This window comes from Gouania willdenowi, chromosome 6 (genome assembly GCF_900634775.1).
Source record: "Gouania willdenowi chromosome 6, fGouWil2.1, whole genome shotgun sequence".
Classification (NCBI taxonomy): Eukaryota; Metazoa; Chordata; class Actinopteri; order Blenniiformes; family Gobiesocidae; genus Gouania; species Gouania willdenowi.
Window position 1 is genome coordinate 72,172,222 of NC_041049.1, and position 6,986 is coordinate 72,179,207.

The 6,986-nt window shown below is 41.5% G+C and overlaps 3 long non-coding RNA genes across 4 annotated transcripts; all 3 read left to right on the forward strand.

Moving 5' to 3' along the window:
• Nucleotides 1–2,512: 2,512 nt before the first annotated feature.
• On the forward strand, nucleotides 2,513–4,171 carry LOC114465727 (uncharacterized). Of its 2 annotated transcripts, XR_003674340.1 has the most exons (7): nucleotides 2,513–2,700; nucleotides 2,910–2,989; nucleotides 3,145–3,218; nucleotides 3,298–3,385; nucleotides 3,666–3,801; nucleotides 3,877–3,939; nucleotides 4,023–4,171. It is a non-coding gene; the product is annotated as an uncharacterized LOC114465727 (long non-coding RNA). The 2 variants fall into 2 exon arrangements; XR_003674339.1 differs by lacking the exon at nucleotides 4,023–4,171 and having other exon boundaries at nucleotides 3,877–3,997.
• Nucleotides 4,172–4,330: 159 nt separating this feature from the next.
• LOC114464393 (uncharacterized) lies at nucleotides 4,331–4,873 on the forward strand. Its single transcript, XR_003674193.1, has 3 exons — nucleotides 4,331–4,471; nucleotides 4,547–4,652; nucleotides 4,834–4,873. It is a non-coding gene; the product is annotated as an uncharacterized LOC114464393 (long non-coding RNA).
• An 84-nt stretch (nucleotides 4,874–4,957) lies between these two features.
• LOC114466017 (uncharacterized) lies at nucleotides 4,958–5,531 on the forward strand. Its single transcript, XR_003674376.1, has 3 exons — nucleotides 4,958–4,978; nucleotides 5,141–5,284; nucleotides 5,492–5,531. It is a non-coding gene; the product is annotated as an uncharacterized LOC114466017 (long non-coding RNA).
• The last annotated feature ends 1,455 nt before the right edge of the window (nucleotides 5,532–6,986 follow it).

The following is a 6,986-nucleotide window of genomic DNA, read 5'->3' on the forward strand; positions in this document are numbered from 1 at the left end:
AAAAAAGGAAGGAAGTAAAGGGAGGCATGGGTCCTCATGGGAATTAGAAGGACCAGGGGGCGTGGTCCCAATGCAGCAACCTGTTATAAATAAAAGGGTTAAAAATTTATAAAACAGTGATAACCTATAAAACTAAAAAATTCATAAATAATTTAATAAAGGTTAAAAATTAATAAAATGGGAATGGTTAGGGTAGGGTTAGGTTATAGGCAAGAAAACTACTCCTAATGGCCGAAAAACTGAGGTTTTTGGCGAATAACTCTTGATCGGAAGGTCGTAGCGCCAGGTTAGGGTTAGGGTTAGGGTGGGGGAAGTGTGCCCCTCCTCTGTGAGGATTGGGCGGTGCACGGTCCATCCCCCGGTCGTACACTCGACCCCCAGGTCCCCTGTCCCAGCCGCGTTGGTGGAGAGGTCTGGCCCTCTTCCCATAATGGACGACCGTCCATTCACCCATTTTGGTAAGTATTTTTTCTAAATAATTTTGTTTTTTTTTAGATTTTTTTATATAAAACAAACTCACAATACAAGAACCCACAGAAAAAGACAAAAGGACAAAAAAAGAAAAAGACAAACAGACAAGAAAAACAACAAAAAAATACTTTTAAAACAAATGTGTATCTAAGTTGCAACGTTTCAACCTGTAATCAGGTCTTCATCAGGCTAAAGATACACAATTATAATAAAAAAGATGAATAAACAGTGATTTTTTAATGATTTTTGTAGGTCTACAGTTGGAGATGTTGCTCTGTCAGAGGTCTGAGGCAGAGTGAGCTCTGTGGGAACACTGCAGCTACTAACAGGGTCAGCTGACCTCCCTCCAGAACCAGCAGCCAATCAGGAGAGAGAGACAGAGGGCAAAGGGTCAAGTGGACACATTTAGTTTTAGCCTCAGGCTGTCAATCTAACCCAGGGTCAGTATAACATGTACAAAAATATAAAAAATAAAAAGGGGGGTTGGGGGGGGGGGGGGATATTTAAGGTAAGTATAACTATATCACACCTCGGGGTCTTGTTCACGAGTGAGGGAAGGATGGAGCGAGAGATCGACAGGCGGATTGGTGCGGCGTCTGCAGTGATGCAGAGTCTGCACCAGTCCGTCATTGTAAAAAGGGAGCTGAGCCAAAAAGCAAAGCTCTCTATTTACAGGTCGGTCTACGTTCCAACCCTCACCTATGGTCATGAACTTTGGGTCATGACCGAAAGAACAAGATCACGGGTACAAGCGGCCGAAATGAGTTTCCTCCGTAGGGTGGCTGGGCTCTCCCTTAGAGATAGGGTGAGAAGCTCAGTCATTCGGGAGGGGCTCAAAGTAGAGTCGCTGCTCCTCCGCATCGAGAAGAGCCAGATGAGGTGGCTCGGACACCTAATTAGGATGCCCCCTGAACGCCTCCCTAGTGAGGCGTTCAGGGGGCGTCCCTCCGGAAGGAGGCCCCGGGGAAGACCCAGGACACGCTGGAGAGACTATGTCTCTCCAGCGTGTCCTGGGAACGCCTCAGGGTCCCCCCGGAAGAGCTGGAGGAAGTGGCCGGGGAGAGGGAAGTCTGGGCCTCCCTACTGAGGATGCTGCCCCCGCGACCAGGAAACGGCTAAGCGGGAGAAGATGGATGGATGGATGGATGGATGGGGGGGAATATTTAAGGTAAGTATAACTATATCACACTTTTTATATTTTTTTAAATTATTTTTTTAAGGGTTTTAAATTTTTCATTGTTGTTTTTTTTTAATTTTTTAAATAATGTCATTAAATTAGTTTTAAGATTAGGATCAAATTAGTTAAATTCAGGATCTAGTTAGGTTTTAGGATTAGAATCCAGTTAGTTCAGTTTAGGTTTTTATTGTACATCCCTAGTAGCGAGTGATATTTAAACCCTGCTCGCCCTTTGTGTCTAATCGATGTATCCATTGTCTTTCTGTTTTTTTCCTTTCAGGATCCGTCCAGAGGAGATTCTTCTGGATCCCAGAGACCCTGACGGAATGCCATCCATGGATAAGGAAGTGTTTGACAAGTGGAAGGTGAGTATTTTTTTTATTTTTTATATTATATTTATGTTGGTGTAGTCTGTTTGTAATTGACTTCCCTGTTTCTCCAACATATTGTTTTCCACAGTTTGAACAAAAAATTAAATATACACAGTTCTCTGTGTGTACGTTGAAACTTTGAGGAATTTTAAAAATTTGTTTATTTGTCTTATTCTGGACAAAGGTAAGTTTCACAAAATGATCTGAGAACATATTTTTCTTCATGTGTTTCTGTAAGTCTGGGAGTTTTGCTTTAACTAAATAATCATTCAGACTTTTGTTTCTCCTGTAGCCGAGATGACTTCGTGATTCTGTAAGAGACCTTGTTCTGATATAATGTTTCTATAGTTCTTTTTAATTTTGTGATTGATCATTTTTCCAATTGAAGAATATGTGGTGATTAAGGGTATTTTTTGTTTCTCTGTACAGTCTGGTTTTTTATTTTGAAATGTTTTCAGGCAGTGTCTTAAAAATGTTCTTGAATATCCTCTTGTTTGTAATGTTTTAAATAAAATTTTAACTGCCACCCAAAAGTCCTCTTGTTTTGTGCAAATTCTACTGAATCTGATCAGCTGTGATTTAATTAACCCTTTATATGTGTGTTTAGGATGGAAACTTGACTTATAAAGCAGTGCATGCGTGTCTGTTTCTTTAAAGAACACCTTAATATTTAAGGTACAGGTAAGTCCAAGATCCTCCCCCTTATATACCGTAGTATCCAGAAAGTCAATAGATTTGTCGTTGATTTCATATTTTAATTTAATTGATGGGTCGTGGGTGTTTAAGGTTTGTATAAATTTTAAAAAATCTTCTTTTGTATGAGTCCAAATTCCGAATATGTCATCCAGATATCTTGAGTAATGTAGTGGTTTATATTTACATTTTTCCAGGGCCATCTCTTCCCAATCAGCCATAAAAATATTTGCATAAGATGGAGCAAACCTTTTCCCCATCGCTGTACCTTTCACTTGTAAGTAATATTTTTGGTCAAATTCAAAATCATTCCTTGTTAAATTAATCTTCAGCAATTCTAAGATTTCCTGGTCTGGTCTGCCCTCTTGTGGGTATTTTTGGAATATCTTCTTCACAGCTTTTAGTCCTGATTCCGTGTCTATGTTTGTGTAGAGGCTGTCTATGTCGATGGTGAAGAAGAAGGAATTTTTGGGGGGATTTAGTTTCCTCACCATATTAATGAAGTGGTAAGTATCTTTAGTGTAAGAGGGGTGTTTAATGGAGAGAGGATTTAAGTAATGTTCCACAAATTCTGCCGTCCCATAGGTGTCACTACTACAATCTGAGACGATTGGTCTCCCTGGAGGAATTTTGGATGGAATGGTCCATTTGAGAGGATCTTTATGAATTTTTGGTAGGATATAAAATCTCCTCATTCTTGGTTCTCCATTTCCCTTTAAATATAGTTTTTGTTTTCCATTAATTATCTTTTTTTTGTACAGTCTATCAACAATCTGGCAAACTTTTGGTATTGTCTCTAAATAAATTGGTTCTTTTAATTTTTTATAATAGGTGGTATCTTCCAATTGACGGTTTGCTTCATACACATATTGATCTCTACTTAAAATCACTACCGCACTGCCTTTATCAGCTTTTTTAATCACTATGCTTTTATTTTTTATTAATTCTTTTAGGGCCAGCATTTCCTCCTTTGAGAGGTTTTCTCTCTCCTTTTGGGACAGGAAGTGTCGCTCTAGATCCCCTTTATCTTTCCTGATCAGATTATTGATCTCGGGGGGTAATTTATCATCTGGTGGAGTCCAATCTGAGGTAAGTGTGAATTTAGGTGTTTCTTTTTGTTTTTCTTTTCCAAAATAGGTTGCTAATTTAATTTTTCTATGGTAGTTTTGCAGGTCTAATTGGAGTTGGATTTTTAAATCTTTGTTTAACCCAATCGTGGGGACAAAGGTAAGTCCTTTATTGAGGAGGCTGCTCTGTGCTGCTGAAAGTTTAAAATTATCCGCTAACACAATAACGTTTTTTGAAATAAGGGAAGTTATTTCATTATTCCCCTCCTCTGGGAGGCTTATGGGGACTATAAGTTTAAATAAGATGACCAGTGCTGTAGCATGGCCTCTGCAGTCTCACTGGACCAGTGGACATCATCAGCTGTTGTCCTGAATTTGGAGTAATCCAGTGCTGGGATGAACGGTAAGTTTTTTTTCAATATAATCATTTAGGATTTCCAGATTTGCTTGTTCTTCCAATGGCAGCTTTTTAGAAAAGTTAATGATTGGGATCCAGATTTCTGAGTATTTGAACATTTTTTTTGCTGTTCTTATAGCTCCCTGTAGTTGTCTGATGGACGTCACTTTGGCATTCTGGGATTTATGGTTAATCCCGAAGGATAAAACCAATTTTAGCACCGTGAGGTCGCTGTGGGATTTCTCCATCAGAGCTTGGGCATGCCTGAAGTTCGCCCCTGGATAACTGTCAATTTGTAAGTGGTCGTTGGTGAATCCTGGAATTTTGCTTAGGTTTGAATCCCCTATAATGACCCATTTTTTGTTTACAGGCAGGTCCCACTCTATCATCTTCCTGTCTGATCTCTGGTGTCGTGTGGGCCTCCTCACTGGTGGTGGTGGAGAAGATGCTCTCACCATGGAAACGGGACTGCTGTGGTAAGTTGGAGTCATGATAGGAAGGTTTACTGTCTCATCTCCCATCTCATCATCCAGTAAGCAGTTATTCAGGCTTTGGTCTGTAATGTGAATTTGAACATGTGCAATAGCGCCCTCTGCTGGCCCCGTGATGTCAATGTCAGGAAGTGTTTCAATAAGTCTTTCTGTGTTAACCTCCCAGTCATTAGGGCCTCTGGAGGTCTCCACAGGTTGTTGCAGACCGTGTTCTTCCTCTATCTGCAAAATTGCCCTACCCGCAGAGATGACACAGCCATCGTTGGCCCCCATTGTGCGAGGTTCCCTCTGTTCTTTGGGCTGTTCAACAGGTAAGTGCTGGACCACATGTGTCTGGAGGATCTCCTCCGTCATGGTTCCCATAGAAACTGTGTGTGTTTCCCTTCTGGGTTCATTGTGTGTCACATTTTGTGTTACTGGTGTGTGTTGTTGTGTGTTTGTGGACACTTGTGTTCCCTGGGTTTGTTGTACAGGGTCCCTTTGTGTTGGAGGAGGCTGTGGTACCCCCCTGGCGGCTATCAGGGCCTCCGCATGTTCCACCACCTCCTGGCTGAGGCGTGGCAGGTTTCTGTACGCCCAGCGTGTGGCAACTTCAAAGGCCGGCCCCCAGTTTGCAGGTAAGTCCACCTCCAACTCCTTCAACATGGTCTCCAGACTGTCTTTGTAGTGGTTTTCTAGGATTAACAGCGTGTTGTAACCCCAGTTTTGAGCATTTCCAAAAATCAGATTCATGGTAGTATCTGTAGGAAATGCTGGTTTTATCATGGAGCCCAAATTTTCAACCATCTTTGTGATCATGCGTGGTTCTGGTTTTCCTGGTTTAGGAGCCACATTTTGGAGATGGTGAACCAGTTTGATCACCGGGTTAGGGTTAGGGTTAGGGTTAGGGTTAGGGGTAGGGTTAGGGTTAGGGTTAGGTAAGGGTTAAAGTGCAAAACCCCCACCAAAGGTGAGGGTCTGCGGTGCACGGTCCATCAAGAGGCCAGGACTGGATCCCCAAAACCCCAAAAAAAAGGACCCACCACCCGAAGGTGGCGGGAGTTCAAAAAATTAAGCTAAAAAGCTTTAATGGTCATCTGCGCTACGTTTCGGCTGTTCTGTGCCTTCTTCAGGTGCTATCGACCATTTGTAGTGTGTGTGGCTATTTTGCCCTCCATCACACTGTGTCCCTTAGGAACTCCCCTCTGTTGTAAACTCTCTGTCAAACTTCCCCTCTTGATGTAACTCCCTTCTGTGCTCCAGCCTTGTGTGTCTCCCTTTTATAGTCTGTCAATTCTGTTCGTGTTCGTGCAATGTTTCATTTCTATTAGGCTCCTCCCCTTTTCTTTTTCCACTGTGCTTCTTTTTCATCCTATTTCCCCTCCATAACTCCTTCCTTTTCTATCTTCTTTTTGCTTTCAGTTACACTTTCTCTCCATCAAACTTTCTCCAAACAGTCCCCAATGGCTACCCATCCTTCTCATTTCTCTTCCACAATACCTTCCATTTCTATCCTCTTTTCGCTTTCAGCTCTTCTTCCTCTGTTTTCTGCCGCAATCTAGGCCTCGTTTTATTTACCCCAAGGTCTTGTCCCTCCCTCTTTTGGGTTTTATTTGGGTACAAGGGGGTCTCATATAAACGGACATAGGCTAAACACAAACATAGGCGAACCTGTGCTGAGGCTTTAGATTTTAGGGTTAGTCAGATTGTGGTGAGTATTTTTAAACAAGGGGTAGCAAAAAAGGTCCAATTAGAGTAATTCAATAAAAATCAATGAGCTTAGGCTATAGAATTTAGGTTTAGTTAGAGTTTTGGTGAGTATTTTGGAAACAAAAGGTTGCAAAAAACATTCAATTAGACTTAGAATTTAGAAACAATTGCAAATGTAGGGCCAAATTAGGTATCATTCATATCCAAACATTTCCATATTAGAGTTCAACTTTTAATTAACAAATTTTTTCACAGGGAGAGGTCTGCTGCCAATTCAAAAATTAGAATTTGGACCAGGTAAGTATCTTAGGTTTAGGCAAGGTCACCGATTTAGGTTTAGGGCCTGGTAAGTATTTTTAGGTTTTAAGTTTCAAGGTCACCGATTTAGGTTTAGGGCCTGGTAAGTATTTTTAGGTTTTAGGTTTCAAGGTCACCGATTTAGGTTTAGGGCCTGGTAAGTATTTTAGGTTTAGGCAAGGTCACCGACTTAGGTTTAGGGCCAGGTGTAATTGTTAGGGTTAGTACAGGTTATAGGGTAGGCCTGTATAGGGCTCAAGGTCAGGGTAGGGGACCCAGCCCCAACCTCCGAGGCACTGGCTAAGTTAGGTAAGGGTTAAAGTGCAAAACCCC